The sequence below is a fragment of the Acomys russatus genome, chromosome 4, assembly GCF_903995435.1.
Source record: "Acomys russatus chromosome 4, mAcoRus1.1, whole genome shotgun sequence".
Classification (NCBI taxonomy): Eukaryota; Metazoa; Chordata; class Mammalia; order Rodentia; family Muridae; genus Acomys; species Acomys russatus.
In genome coordinates, this window is record NC_067140.1 from 7,858,951 (window position 1) to 7,873,633 (window position 14,683).

The following is a 14,683-nucleotide window of genomic DNA, read 5'->3' on the forward strand; positions in this document are numbered from 1 at the left end:
TGAAACAGAGGCTGGCACAGGGCCAAAGGCTGGTTACAAAGCACACACTCTTCTCTGACAAGACAGAGGAGGACTGAATCCAAGTTGTTTATCAGTGTTTCCTGGGAGATCTGTGGATATCTTGTCACGGTATGAACAGACAGATGGAGTAGGCAGCTGGACGCATGCTTTTCTGCTCTTCCGGGAGGAGCAGGCCTGCCCGCCTGCCCACTGTGACGGATACTGCACAGGCAGGAGAGCTATCTCCAGCTTATTTGGTGTAAGGTCAGGTAAAGCTTCGTGATCCCTGAGTAGCCACAAGAACTTCCGAAGTGAGAACTCGGGCTTGAAGGGGTTAAGAACACTGGCTGCTCTCCAGAGGACACAAGCTGGGTTCCCAGCACCCACATCAGGCAGCTAACAAGCACCTATAACTGTATGTCCAGGAGACATAGCACTGTCTTCTAGCATCTGCAGGCACTTGAGCTCATGCGTACATAGAGATACACATGCACATAATTGAAAATAAATCTTTGGAAGGAAGGACTCTTGTCTCCACTCAACACCTACAGATTCAGAACTGGCTGGGGCGCAGTGACAGGGCTCAATGCAAACCCAAGTTCCCGCTCAGGTGAGTTGAGCTATAATGCCCGGCCTTTTCTTTCCTACCACACCCTTTGCCTCTTGTTCTCTCACGCAATGGCTTTCCAGAGATGCCTGAGATTCAGTCTAACCACCCCAAGTGTAAGAGCTTCTGCTAGAGACCTTGAGCTGTTTCCTTCAAGTGTCTTGAATGTCACCTGACTAGCCATAGCTTGCTTTCTTGCCTGATGTAAAGGAGCATGCCCCTCCCGCCCAGCTTCTCTGAGCTTCAGCTCCCTTCTTAGCACTTAACGGCTATGTAACATGCTTACTGACCACCTCTTGCACCCAAGACTGTCTGTCTGTCTCAGGCCCATCTTTGCATTCTCTCTGCTGGATACTTACAAGCTGCCCTGTCTGAAAGAGCAGGAAGACATCTTGACACTATCCACATGCAAAGTAGAAACAGAGGTAGGAAGCAGCCAGAGCTTGCTGCCCAGGGTCCTAAGGGTGCTAGGAATAAAATGTCATTGGAAAAGCCCAGCTTTGAGAAGAGCCACTACATGCCTGGCATGGTGGTACACACCTTTAATCCCAGCATGGTGGATCACTGAGTTTGAGGCCAGCCTGGTCTACAAAGAAATCCTGTCTCAAAAAAAACAAAAAACAAAAGGAAAAGGAGACTTCTAGAGGGTGGAGAACTAGGAAAAGGCAAGTCCTCACATGACATACTGATTTTGTTTTGTTTTTCGGGACAGGGTTTCTCTGTGTAGCCTTGGCTGTCCTGGACTCGCTTTGTATACCAGGCTGACCTCGAACTCACAGTGATCCGCCTGCCTCTGCCTCCCGAGTGCTGGGATTAAAGGCGTGCGCCACCATGCCTGCAACACACTGATTCTTTTGATATAGATCTTTGTTAACCACCAAACATTCGCCATGGCCATTTCCAGATCCTAAGCCCGATCTGATACCATGGCCTCTTAGCCAGCTCTTCTGCAAACGCTTGGCTCCTCAGCTCCTGGGCCTGTCTGCAATGTTGCAGGTGCCTGACTGAATAGTGTCACCATCTGCCCGGTTCATGTTTGATCCTAACCTCCAATTGGACTGTTTGGGGATAGGATTAGGGAGGTTAAGTAAGGTTCTATGAAACAAACTGGCATTAAAGGTCCTTATTACAAAGGCTCCAGGGAGGCCACTCTCTCTCCCCCATTATGTGAGGCTACAGCAAGGAGGCCTTTTGCAGATGGTGCAGAAGCACCCACAAGCCACTGAACCAGCTGCACCTTGACCTAATTAAACCTGCCCTCACCTAAGACACCCAGCATGTGGCATTTTTGCTCTAGCATCTCCAGCTGATACACCTACCTCTGCCCCACCAGTGCCCTATAGTTCAGTCTATAGGTTGAGGTGGGGGCAGTGTAAGCAGCAGCTTTTTACAAATGTTAAGTGGCAAGAGTTTGTGATTACCTTCCTCAGCCTCCTAGCCACTTAGACAAGAGAAATCAAGCCTTCATGGTTTGCCCTCTGCTCTCTGTTCTCCACCTGGGGCAGCCTCCTTGGCTTCCTGCCACAGTTCCGTTCTCCTCTTTCCTGTCCTTCAAGGTCAGAAAAGCCATATGCTATGCCTTCCTTCTCTTTCTTTTTATAAAGATTTCTTTACTTTATGTATGAGTGCTCTCTCTGCATTTACACCTGCAGGCCAGAAGAGGGCACCAAGATACCTGTATTGATGGTTGTGAGCCACCATGTGGTTGCTGGGAATTGAACTCAGGACCTCTGGAAGGGCAGTCAGTGCTCTTAACCTCTGAGCCAGCTCTCCAGCTCGCAATATGCTTATCTTTTGTGGTCAAGAATTATACCCATTTTCTTCCCGGTCCCAGCTAAGCCTTCATAGTGGACAAAAGATCATCCAGGGCTGGTCATTAATATTAAGGAGCAAAAGACAGGCCTTAAGAGTCCTGTCTTGCTATTTCCTGTGTTTTCCAAGTCCAAAACTGAGTTTGGTCTCCTTTGGCATTTAAATCACCTTCTGTGCCAAAAGATGCCTAAAACATATTAGAATAGGATTACATACTGGAAAAAGCAAATTAGAAAAGCACACTGAAAAAAAAAAATATATATATATATATATTTATATATATATATATTTATATATATATAATATATTATATTATATATTTATATTTAATATATATATATATATTACATGTGCATACCTCATAGCTATACACACACATACACCCACTTTCAGCACAAATATGGTATTGTGCTCCATACTTGTCTCTAGGTTCCTTTGCCTAGTATCATGCCTTCTTCCTTCTATATGTGCACTAAGCGCTCTTGTCTTGTGTCTCTATATCCCAAGCTGCGGATGCCTCTCACACACTTCTCAAGTACGTCCCACAACTGGCTATCCTGCTCTTGCTCTACTACATTGTCTGTTCTTCAAACAGAAATGAAGAAAGAGCTCCAAGAACCAATCTGCTGACAGCAAGATGCCTGCTTCCACTGGGCACTGCGGGTGCTGGACTGCGGCAGTGGCTCTCGTCTGTGTCTTTTTTGTTGTTGATTTCCTGAGACAGGGTTTCTCTGTCCTAGACTCGATTTGTAGACCAGGCTGGCCTTGAACTCACAGTGATCTGCTTGAGTGCTGGGATTAAAGGTGTGTGCCCAGCTCATCTGTGTCTTTTTTTTTTTGGTGGGGGGGGAGCGGGGGTAACATGGTTGTCCAAGACAGGGCTCTTTGTGTAACAGCTCTGGCTGTGCTGGACCCACTTTGTAGAACAGGTTGGCCTCATATTCAGAGATCTGCCTGCTTCTGCCTCCCAAGTGTTGGGATTAAAGGTGTGCACTACCACCACCTGGCTTCATCTGTCTTAACCTGCTCATCTATGAAGATAAACATGTGACTCAATAAGGGAAATGGAGTATGAAGAGAATGCTTTCAGTTAAGATGTCAAACGGGGGCCGGGCTGTGGTGGCACACGCCTTTAATGCCAGCACTTGGGAGGCAGAGGCCAGCCTGTTCTACAAAGCGAGTCCAGGGCAGCCAAGGCTACTCAGAGAAACCCTGTCTCAAAACAAAACAAAAAACAAACAAACAAAAAAAACCAAACAAACAAACAAAAAAGATTTCAAATGGTAGTTTTGTTCTAATGTAGAGGATTGTTCTAAAATAGAAATAAAAACAAAACAAGATGTAAACACTTTGCAAATAGGCTAAGTCACAAGGTTTACGGGAAATAAGACTTTTAAGAGCACACAGATGATTTAAGTTTACTACTATAGAGGTCTTTGAAGTCCTCTAATTGGGCACTATTTACTCAATCTGCTCCAGACATTAAATCAGGGGTCTCAGATACTGCAAATTAACCTTTAAATTCAGCTTTGGGGATTTTCTTTTGTTTTGTTTTTTTCCAAGACAGGGTTTCTTTGTGTAGTCTTTCCTGTCCTCAAATTCACAGCAATCTTGCCTGCCTCTGCCTCCCTGAGTGCTGGGATTAAAGGTGTGTGCTACCACATCCAGTACTTTGTGGATTTTCAATAACAGAAATAAAAAGTCCAAAAGAACTAGAAGAAATTAATACAGTAACAAGCCCAGTTAGTAACTTTAGCCCAGGCAGATAATAACCTACTACCCCAGAGGAAACCCCATGCTGAGGATTCTCAATGGGGAGATGCTATCACAGCTTTCTAGCAGGGTGCTACAAAAGGACTGCCCTGGGCAGTGGCCTAAGACACAGGACTTTGCCTCTACTGCAGAGGAAAGCCCTGAGGGATGAAGTCCTACCCTCTGAAGGGAGGAGGGACATTCTATCCAAATCTCCATGGTCAGAGCCCCACTCACACAAATACAGATGACCACCAAGATGCTACAAGTCACTCTTGGTGTGACAGGTACCAATAATTTTCTTTCCAACAGTGCAGCTCAATTCTCCACCTTGATCATTCAGGACTCTTTAAACCTGTATAGTTTGTTTTGTTTTTGTTTTTTCGAGACAGGGTTTCTCTGTATAGCTTTGGCTGTCTTAGACTCACTTTGTAGACCAGCCTGGCCTCGAACTCACAGCAACCCACCTGCCTCTGCCTCCCAAGTGCTGGGATTAAAGGCGTGCATCACCACGCCCGGCTAAACCTGTATAGTAACCAATGTTAATGGAATGCCCCAAAGCCCATAAATTATTGCCAATCTCGGTCTTGGTAAGTGTCCATCATGAGGCTCAGTAACATTAGAAATCCTCACATAAAACTACAAGACCATCCCTAGACTCATTACTTCTCTAGCTCAAAGATATGGCTATCCAGGATGCTTATAAACCACAGCAGCAAAAGCAACGCCCTGAAGTGTCAAGACAAGTGTTAGCCAATACCTTCTCAAGATGGAAAAGGCCACCCCACCCAGATTGGATGATTCAAAATTACTCCCTAAAACAAACAAACAAAAATACAAAAAAAAAAAAAAAAAAAAACCACAACAACAACAAAAAAAAAAAAAACCCCAAAACCCTACTTTTTATGTTCCCACAACTCCAGGAGCATCTTAATTGCCCACATCACAGCTTGCAAAAAGGCTGAGACAAACCCTCTTTCTCAACCTGAATAGATATGGCTCATCAGCTAAGAACGAGTTTAGTTCCCAGCACTCACAGGCCACCCTAACTCCCATCCAAGGGATCATATGCCTCCTTCTAGCCTCTGTGAAAAACTGCATTCACAAGCAGACCTCCCTATGCAGACAATTTTGTGTTCTGGGAATCAAATTCTGCAAGCCCCACTAAGCCATCCAACAGGCCCCTTCACTTAAATAGAAAAGCCCTAGTTATAACTATCAATAATTGAATCTTTTCTTTTTACACAGTATTTTTCTTTTAGCCCTACTGGCACCCAGTGGTTACTCAAGAGGGCTTTTCTTCCATCCCACCTGGCATCTGCTTTTGTACTTTAAGAGACTCCAAAGCCAGTTCCTGAGCATACCCCAGTTCCCATGACAACTCCTCCCACCTTTCTACAGTAATCTATTGTATCAGGAGGATACCATACACTTTACATCCCAGTTCCTTTGCCCATCCACTTCCTTAGTTTTAGAACTCTGACACCCTAGCCTTCTAGTCACAGGACCAACCACCTCCACAAAGCACTGGCATGACATGGGCATCTTCCCGAAATCCTGTTCAGCAACCTATCAATTGTCACAAGCCCCAATGCACAAGGAGTGTCAGGAACTGGCCTTTAGCCCTCCTTTTCCATACCCAGCCCTGTGAGTTCAGGGTAGACAGAGATTTAAAAGGCAGATTAAATTCATCTTTATTTTAGGGCTTATTCATTGCACAGTTGCTGGGGAGGTAGCAGGAAAGTTGGCAACAAGTAGAAAAGCTCTTGTCACCAGCCGTCCCAGGGACTAGCCAACAGATATAGGAACAGAAGATGGCCTCTGAGGCGCTGGTGCCAAGATTTTGTACGCTGGAGTCTCTCACACTTGAGCCAATTAGCAAGCACAGTAAAAAGCTGTTTCATGATACTGCGTCTCCAGTTTCACTTTGAATGTGGTCTTGTTGTCCACTCCCTGGCTTCTGGTGCCCATAAACTCCTAAGAGAATTGGAAAAAAAAAAAAAAGTGAGTTTGGATTGCCACCTGGCTGATAGCAGGTCAGACAGGCGCAGAGACCAGACTCTGTTACCCATCTCCCAACACTGCACAGTGCAGACACACAAGCCCTCTACCTTCTCCAGAGGTTTGTGGAGGCCTCTCTTCTGCAGCCATGTAAGGCAGGAGAGGCCGTTCCACAGGGGGATGCGACTGGGGCTCATGGGATACTTGCAAAATGGGGCCAGAAAAAAAATCCCTCAAGGCAGAGCCTTGCTTCTCCCTCCATTCCACAAGCCTCTCAGATCACTGCCCAGCGCTGGTCCAGGGCACACAGTGAGCCTGGGAGCACACAGCAGCTGGGAGACGGTGAGAAGGAAGATTTGTTCGAAAGCACCAGGGTTCGGCAGGACAGGAGTGAATCCTCCAAACACGGGGAAAGGCTTTCGGCATCCTCTCCCTGCACTACCAATGACCAAGGCACAGACAGCCCATGATCACTTTCGAATACAGGGGCAAAAGGGAAGCCACAGTGAGCAGCTTAGAAAATGTCAAGCTGGGATAAGTAACCAGGAAACAGTGACCACATTTATAGCCTTTAACTCGTGGCACTGCTAGGAGCCCCCTGGAGAGCTGCTAAAGAACACTGCTGACTCCAGGCGCATCTCACTCAAGGGGGTGGTGGCAGTGCATACTTAAGGAAGTCCAATTTAGGAACCACCACTTCAATGCCCCCTACTAAAGACAACAATGAAGGGACACGTTTAGAGGCACTTCTGCCTTCTCACTAGTCAGTCTGGGATGGGCCTGCTCCCTTACATGTACCCACCATAGTTCAGAGAAGGCTAACTGTGCATGCCACCTGTTGCCTTTCTCAACCCAACAAGTACTGTGGCTCTGTAAACACTCATTTCACACCACGAAAATGTGGAGAAGTGGAGGGGCAAGGACTGGGGGAAGCATGTCCCTCCTGCTTTTCCTTAGGACCGCGACTGTGCCTTTGCTGGACCACTGTTGCTCTCTAGTGAAGCATCTGGATTCATACCTGCAAAGACCCTATTCCAGCGTCTTCTGGAAAGCAGAACACTGCTGAGCACACACGGCAGAGATCAGCTGACCATCCTGCAGAGACAAGCCACATTCAGCACGTCACAGTCAACCAAGATGTCCAACAGGAAGCAAGACACAATTATTAGCTGGGGACGGATGGACAGGCTACAAGGTGGCATAACAGCTTCTTCCTGGGGCCTGAGTGTCTCCTCCTTGCTGGGGACCCAACTCAGCACACTGCACAGCACTTCACCACTGAAACATGCCCCCAGCACCCCCTACTTCCATCTTTTCCCTTCTGACTGTATTCGTCCCCCACCAGTGAAGGCTGTGAGTCATGGCTACCATCTCAGAGGTGTGGGCTTATTTCTTCCCTCATTCTGAACACACTGTAACTTCTGATTTTTTAAAAATTGGTTTTCCTTTTTTTCTGTTTGTTTTTAGAGACAAGAGTTTCTTAGCTTTGGCTGTCCTGGCCTCTCAGAGAGGCCTGCCTCTGCTTCCCTCAGTGCTGAGATTACAGACACCGCTTTCACTTTTGTTAAGAAGCAGTTTGGATGTATGTGCAGGTCTGACCTCCATAGGCTCATACATTTGAATACCTGGTCCCTAGTTGGTAGAACTATTTGGGAGTGATTAGGAGATGTGTCATGGGGGTGGGTTGGGTGGGGTGGGAGAGCTTTGAGGTCTCAAAAGCCTATGCCATTTCCAGTAAGCCCCCAATAAACTCTTCACAGCACTAGACACACACATGGTATACATACATATCTGCATTTACATATAAACATAAAACAAAAAGGCCGGATTGTATTTTTTTGTCTACCAATTGCATTTTAAAGAAAGCTCCAAAGGGCTAGACAATTGGCAGAAGAAGGAATGGCTAAGAATGGGGGCTGGCAAGTGACGCTACTATGTACTTCAGGCCGTAAGGACCTACAGAGAGGGAGCGAGTGGCAGTCTGCACCAGGGCGCTCCTTCTCTCAATACTCACCCCTAAGGACTCTATTACATGCCCTGGCCCATTCCTGGCCCACTTCTCCGGCCCCAAGGTTCCCTCCTGCTATCTCTTCTCTGTCTCTATGAGAGAACTTAGGAAACTGTCTAGGCACAAAGCCTTCAGAAGCCGCTCTTTGGAAATCTGCGCCGGCCCATCACCTCACAACATGCAAACACCCCAAGTTTCTGGAAAGAGGACACCAAGCTACAAAAAGACCCAACATTGACCTGTGTAGCTTCCAGAAAGCACTACACTTCATAAGGCTGCAGAGAAAGACATGAGTGTAGGAAAGCTCCAGGCTTTGGAGGGGACAAAGATAGAAGCCCCAAACTTAATCACGTCTTCCAACATCCTTTTCCTGCACTATCAATGACCGGGGCACAGGCAGCCATGATCACTTTCGGATGCAGGGACAGAAACGGAGAAAAGGAAACCGGGGAAGATGAGACTGATGCCAGGGCCGGATGCAAGTCAGAGAACACATGGATCCTACGGCTAGCACCAACAGCACAGAACTCCACCAATCTGCCAAGACCACAGGGGAGAGCTGACCCACAGGCTCACATCCACAGAAACCTTTGTCACAGCTTTGGTTTTCCAAGCCAGGAAATGGAGGTCCCAAATATGTAAGAATGGCTATGGTCGAATCTGGGGACTAGCTGGGCATTCCCGGCCACTGGATGGGGGCTCAAGGCAAACAATGTCCAAACTGAGCCCCCGCTTTCCTTCAGTGAGGCTGGGCTGCTAGTCTCTCTGGGGGGTCGATATATATGTGACCAGCGCCAGAAGAATCAGAGCCTCAAGATATAGCTTTCCAAGGCAGAAGCAAGGCACACGTGTGGTTGTTTCTGCCAGTGGGGGAGGGGCAAGTTCTGCTTTCATGATAAGGGAGGATGCCTCAGGAAGCCCCTGCAGAACCTCCAAACTACTTCTAACCCTCCCTTTCTCTTACTGCCCAGCTATGTACTTTCCCTACACTGCTAACAAGTCATTGCTATCCAGCACAATGACAAAGAGAAAGGTCAGGAGGACAGCAGTGTGTACAGATTGGTGTCTCCAATGCCTACATCAACCTCTCCCTTTACAATGGCTCATGCTCTCTCCTAGCAGGAATCTAGAGGTGACACGTAAGATCCAAATCTCCCAGGAAGTGGGGTCTGACTGGGAGGATCCACGCACTGCCCTCTTTTCATCCTTATCTCCCCTACACTGCCACCAAAGCAGCTGAGAAAACTATGCAACTCCAGGGGCTCAAAGGCTGAACTCCAGACTGGACAGAGCCAGCCCTCAATTCTCTCAAACACTGACACACCTTGACTAGACCTCTGAACAGCGCCAGGTCCTAACCTGCTATGACCACCTGAGCAGCCACGATGGACTTTTGAGTCACACTCACCGGGAGAAGGGACCTGAGCTCTGGGGAGGCAGGCCTGGTGACCTGCTGTGCTGGCTGCCTAATGGCACATCAGGGCATGGCACGCCGGAGTGCACGGTCTCTAGCAGCACCTGAAGAGTGGCACAGACACAGCAATTATTGTCTTGTGTTGGGCAGTCTCATTCTTGTCTATTCCCACAGGGTGGAGAGAAAATCCCTTCCCACGTGGCTGCCCAAGGCAATGGCCAAAAGCACCATGAGGGGGAGAATTCAAGGAGAGAGAGAGAGAGAGAGAGAAAAAAACAAAACAAAACAAAACAAAAAAACAGCAAATCTGCTTGCTCCCTTCTCAACCTCCTTGGGCAGGCTGCGCACTTAGTTTCTATGTGACACACAATGGGTGACCCTTTGTCTTCAATCTGTTCCACACTGTCTCCTGACTAACAGAACACAGCAAGATGTGTGTTAGGAGCCGAGCCACGTAACCCTTTCCTACAAAGTCTCAAGTGTCCTGAAGAGGTGACAATGGGTGTGGAAGGCGGAGGCTGAGCTCCACACCCTGCCCTTGCACTCCTAGAGGCCAGGCTCAGGTCCCCTACCACTGCCTCCTGTGTGTGCCAGGATGACAGGCAGCAGGGGGCATAACAACAGGCAGGAAGCGGTGTGGGAAAGCACCAGGGTTTGGTAGGACACAGGAGTGGCTCCTCCAAACACGGGGAGAGGCTTTCCGAATCCTCTCCCTGCACTATCGATGACCAGGGCACAGGCAGCCCACGATCACTTTCGAATACAGGGGCAAAGAGTAGAGGGCAAGTTGAGAGGAAAGGCTATGGCCAACAAGCTAGGTAATGGTTAAACCAGAAACAGATGGACAGACAGACAAAAGCCAGATTTCACATGGAAAGCAAGGACGCCTGGCTGGGAGTGCTGACAAATCTAACTAGTACCAACCACTAGGCCTGCGGCTAGGACAGTCTTTTTTTTTTTTTTTTTTTGAGACAGGGCCTCTATGTAGCCTTAGCTTTCCTGGACTCTGTAGAGCAGGTTAGCCTCACAGAGATCTGCCTTCCTCTGCCTCCCCAGTGCTGGGATTAAAGGCGTGTGCCGCCACCACCACCTGGCTTAGGACAGTCTTCACGGCTGCCCAAACCTGTAGCAGACCCAGCACTTGCTACCGTGTCTTCAGGCACCTGCAGGTCCAGAAGCTGGCAGAGAGCAGCGACTGCGATCTTGATATACTACATACGACCCCCAACTCCTTCCCGCTACTCTGCATTCTGCTGTCAACCCACAAACTTAAAGCAGGGGCGGGGGGGGGGGGGGCGGGGGACGACACACGACAAAGATCCCAAGTGTCCAGCAAGAAGCAGGCACACCTCAAAGCACCCAAGTGTCAGGAGCCATAGGACCTTGCCTGACCTGCCCCAGTGGCTGAGAGGCCCTGCTGGCTGAAAGCCACAGCTGTCTGCATACTTAAGATAATTATTCTGCCTGGCTACCACAAAGATCCAGCCTGACCTTGAGAAGGAGAACATTCGGTGTATCGAGACTTCTGTATAGTCGCCCCACTCCACACCTGCTGTCCTTGGGCCTGGCCCAGAAGACTTTGTAACTTTCCACTGCATTCCTTCTCACCCCCGCCCTTTCAGAAGCTTATTATAAATTTGGATACTCCTTACAATAAACGGCCCTCGATAAGCAAAGTTTTTCCTGGGCTCGTGCCTTTCTTTCGCCTATTCTTTATTCACAGGTCGCGACCCTCCTCGCCACTCCACGAATAACTGAACCCGCGGGTCGGGAACACCCAAGGAGGGCAAATGTGGATCAGATGGGCTGACCCTCACCTCACCTCCACATACTCCCAACTACAACCGGGAGAAACGGTACCCCAGATCCCAGGGTCAATCCTCACTCAGGAGCACCATGATCCATCGGTCTGGCAGGATGGAGGCAGCTCTTGTGGTCGCTGTGCACCCAGGCTGTGATTCCTGCAAAAAAAAAAAAAAAAAAGCCCAGGTGAGCCAGCTGAATAGCACAGAGTTACTTGGGAAGAGCACAGAAGCTGCCAGGCAGCAAACCACGTGCCACGGACCAGTCTCCTCACCCCTGCCCCCTTTCCCATGTAGTCTGTAAAGGACTCAGTCTGTCCCCTTGGATCTTTCTGGGCCCCACCCGGCTTCTCTCTGCAGTGCCTTTGCCAAAGCCTTTCTCAAACGTGAACTCCACACCACCACCCCGCTGGTGCCCACCGGAAGGCTACTTAGAGGCGCCCGGGCTACAAGTTGCTCCGGAATAGCAGCCTTACCCAGGCATCCTCTCCATGGACACTGGGCCTAGTAGGCGGCTCCAGCTGCTGCCGAGTCGACCCAAGGAGCTTCCTTCCATCGGTCTCCAGGAAGGCTGCGCTGTCTTCAGCACGGCAGCAAAGCACAAGGGAAGAGACTGCAGTGAGTGCAAGGCAGGGAACGGGGGATTGGGGGGGGGGGGGGGGGGGGGGGGAGGGGAGGGGTCCAGACGCTGCGCCCGGGATCCTGAGGGTTGTCCTCAATTTAAAAGCCTGGTCAACGGGTTCGCTTTGGAAGGATGCTGAAAACATGGAACAAAGGCCGTAAACGACGCCCGACTTTTTGTAGGCGACAAACATGGCTTTAGGACTTCAGGTACCACAACTCAGGCGGAGGGGTGAGGACACGAAAGGCTCGGTGCTCGGAGCCCTTCCCAAGACCCAGGTCCGCCGTCCAACAACGGCTCTCCCACATGAAGGGACCAGAGCTGCCTGGACGCCCCACTGCACTCACCTTGGTGCCCGGCATCGGGTAGCCGAGCAGACAGCACAGGATCATGTAGGTGTCCGTAGATTTGGGAGGATGGCGTTAGGCAGACCTGTCCACGCGACAGGAAACTTCTCTCTAGAGGATGGGCGCCGGCGGAAATACGAATGACAAAGTGTCCTGTGGCCTAGAACGGCATTTCCGACCGGCGGGACCTCCAGCGCCCCCTAGAGAGAGGAGGCAACAACTGCACGGGATTGTTAGGTTAAACTTTGTGGCCAGGTTTTAGGAGGCAATCTTCCCTCATTTGCTTTTTGTTTTGTTTTGTTTTTTTCTGTTTGCTCTGAAGCAGCTCTGTCTTACTACTGAATCCATAGCACCTGGCTTAGTCGTGCCACAGAGGGACAAATGATGAGTTACAGTCACGTTTCTTTAAACACACATCCACACGGAGACGTCAGTAATAGCTTAAGCTGCAATGTGAAGGTGAGATGATGAGCCCAGGGAAGTGGGCAAAGAACGGAAGCTTTGCTCAACGTCTACCTCAAAATGACAAGGGACTGGCAGATTCCCTTAACCAGGAGAGGCTTGATCCAAGTGACAGAGATGACAGACGGATGTCTGGGAAAGGGCTCATGCCCTCACACTCTCAAATTCGGCCTGGATCCTGGGTCAAAAGTAGCTCTTGACCCTGTGTATAGCAACCCTGCCCTTGGGTCTGTCTGAAGAAGGAACTCCATTAGAAGAGTCCGAAGGATCGCTAGGTTAGGAGAAAACACAAATCCAGATTTGCCCTGTGAGGGAAATGGGAGGTTCTCGCGGGTGGGTAAATGGCATAGTCTACACTGAGGAGATGCCCACAGAGTTCTGAGATTAAACATTGTGAGTCTCCGTGATGGGAGTAAACCGTGGGATGTTGTTGCTGGGTTATGCTGAAGGAGGCACCCCTACAGACATGCCTTTGCCGCCTCCTCCCTCCCTCTCCCCCGCCCCAGTATTAGGTTAAGGAATGAGCCACCATTCCCAGCCTTAATTTTACATTTTCTGAGAATGATTCTAAAAAGACAAAATATAGTCTGGGCTGGAGAGATGGCTCAGTGACTAAATGCGCTTGCAGAGGATCTGGGTTCAATTCCCAGAACTCATTTGGCGCTCTTAAAGTCTGTGCCTGGAACTCCGGGTTCAGGGAATCTGATGCTCTCTTCTGTGAACTCTCTCTCTCTCTCTCTCTCTCTCTCTCTCTCTCTCTCTCTCTCTCTCTCTCTCTCTCTTACACATATGGTATATACAGGCAGAATACGAATACCATTTTAAAATTATTTTTTTTAATCCTTTTTTAAGGCAAAAGGTAGAATTAACTCTAATGCTGTTTTTTTTTTTTTTTTTTTTTTTAGTTAAATCATTTTATTTGAGCAAAGAAGACACACGAATCCTGCCGTTCTCGCGAGAGAGGCTGCGACAACCTCCTGATCCAGTGAGACCTGAGTGGGAGAACAGCAACACCACTCGTGGGCGCTCTAATGCTGTATTTCATGAAATCAGTACTGTACAAGATTCTATGTCAGCAATATAATGGTTGACGTTGCCAACTAGACAGGGTCCAGACTCACCCAGAAGACACACCCTTGGCAGAGCTCTGAAGGACACCTAGACTAGGCTAGCCATTGGGCATGTCTGTAGAAGAATCCTCTAGATTAAGTGAGATGAAAAAGTCCGCCTTAACTGGGTGTGGATAGCACCATTCTGTGGTCTGGGGTCCCAGACTGAGCAAACAGGACGGAGCTAGCAGAGCATACTGATTGTTTTTCTCAGAACAACGTGACCAGCCTCCTGCCACCAGAACTTTCCAGTCGATGATGGTCTCTACCCTCAAACGCTGAGCAGGAATACCTCCTCCCCGCTTAGCTGCATTTTGTCAGGGTATTTTTACAGAGTAATGAGAAAAGCAACAGATACAGTATATCCTCATGTTGTCCCTCCCCCCCCCCCGCCCCTGGGTACTGGAGATTACACCAATACTAAAAGCTTCTCCTGGTAGTGACTGCTTTGTCACTAAGCCCTACGCCCCAGCCCTCTTTTTAAAATTTAATATTGAGGGCCTGGAGCGATAGATGGCTCAGTGGCTAAGATTGCTTAATTGCTGTTCCAGAGGACACAGGTTCAATGCTCAGCACTTACACGGTGGTTCACAACTGTCTACGACTTCAGTTCTAGGGGATCAGACACTTTTACATATACAAACATGCAGGCAAAACACAAATACCATAACATAAAAATAAAAATGATAAAATAAATAAAATTTAAATTTGAGACGGATCCAGGCTGGCCTTCAACCAGGAAGATCC

General features: G+C 48.7%; 3 non-coding genes across 3 annotated transcripts; all 3 read right to left on the minus strand.

The window, feature by feature from the left end:
* Positions 1-6,529: 6,529 nt before the first annotated feature.
* Positions 6,530-6,660, minus strand: LOC127188776 (small nucleolar RNA SNORA71). The gene has a single exon (XR_007830615.1). It is a non-coding gene; the product is annotated as a small nucleolar RNA SNORA71 (small nucleolar RNA).
* Positions 6,661-8,474: 1,814 nt separating this feature from the next.
* On the minus strand, positions 8,475-8,604 carry LOC127188778 (small nucleolar RNA SNORA71). Its single transcript, XR_007830617.1, has one exon. It is a non-coding gene; the product is annotated as a small nucleolar RNA SNORA71 (small nucleolar RNA).
* Positions 8,605-10,229: 1,625 nt separating this feature from the next.
* Positions 10,230-10,362, minus strand: LOC127188775 (small nucleolar RNA SNORA71). Its single transcript, XR_007830614.1, has one exon. It is a non-coding gene; the product is annotated as a small nucleolar RNA SNORA71 (small nucleolar RNA).
* Between the last annotated feature and the right edge of the window lie 4,321 nt (positions 10,363-14,683).